Below are 1,363 nucleotides of genomic sequence, written 5' to 3'. Positions count from 1 at the left end.
CTGTTACAGTAGGAGGCTGTGCCCTCTGGAGGACCAGCAGACAGGCAACGCTGAGAATGTGAAACAGCATCTGTATTTGTTGTCTGTAAAGATTATATTGCGTGTTGGCTCCCGTCTAGTGTGACACACTACAAGTAGGCCCATATGTAGCTCAATATACTTGAGTTTTATGAACTAATAATAAGACTAATGACAGTATAATAATAATAGTAGTAACAACATTAATAATAGTACTCTGGCAAGAAGGTGTTTCTGGCAAGGTCTAATGCATTCATTACATTACATTACATTAATGGCATTTGGCAGACGCTCTTATCCAGAGCGACGTACAACAAAGTGCATACCCATAACCAGGGATAAGTGCGCTGAAAGACCCTAGAGGGAAGTACAATTTCAACTGCTACCTGTACAACAAAGATAAGGACCAGGGCCTATTTTTTGTATCTTTTCTTTTTTTTAATAAACAAACAAACAAACAAACAACAAAGCAAAAGTGACCAAACTTAACTATCCAAACACTGCTTTCCTAGCCAACTAAAAATACCGATACACAAAGTAAATCACAGAAAGACAACAATTAAGGTTCACAGGGAGGTAGGGAGGGACGGGGAGAGGTGCTACTTGAACATTCTTTTACCCACTTGCTAAAGTATACAAAGCTGAGTAATATAACATACAAAGGATTCCTTCTGTGTGGACTGGCCATTGAACTGTATACCGAGCGAGTGCATAGTTCATAATATGACCAAGGCAAGCGGCTTTGAAGCTAGCGTACAGCTTTAATAATAACAGCAGGGCTTCATATCTATTCATTCATTTATACTGTCATGCTGACATTTGCATTTATTGAATTTGACCAGCATCAGCACCAACTGGCTACACAATTTAGGCTACTAGGAAAAAAACTGACCCCTTGACCCTATATTCTCACTACAGTGGATATAAAACATATAACAAAAATATAATAATAATAATAATAATAATAATAATAATAATAATAATACAAGGCTTGGTAATAAAAACAGGACTGATTATCATAGCCTAATTATAGTAATTATTTTTATTTTAGGGGTGACCCTACAAACTATGTTTTCTTTTGAATAATGTTTGTCTCCTCCAGACAGAAATATTTTTATGGCCAACAGCGATTACTTCTGGCAGACGAATCAGATTATATTGCTCTTAATCTCTTATGAATATTTGCCAGTGTTGGGAAAGGGCAATCTTACAACAACTATGCGTGCTCTCTCTCTCTAAAAAGCTGGGGAGACATTCACTACATGCAAGGAAGGAATACAGTATTAAGGAGACTGATTTCAACCACGGATATCTAAGCATTGTACACTTAACTTCAAAAAACGAT

This window comes from Conger conger, chromosome 14 (assembly GCF_963514075.1).
Source record: "Conger conger chromosome 14, fConCon1.1, whole genome shotgun sequence".
Lineage (NCBI taxonomy): Eukaryota > Metazoa > Chordata > Actinopteri > Anguilliformes > Congridae > Conger > Conger conger.
This window is presented reverse-complemented; position numbering follows the sequence as displayed.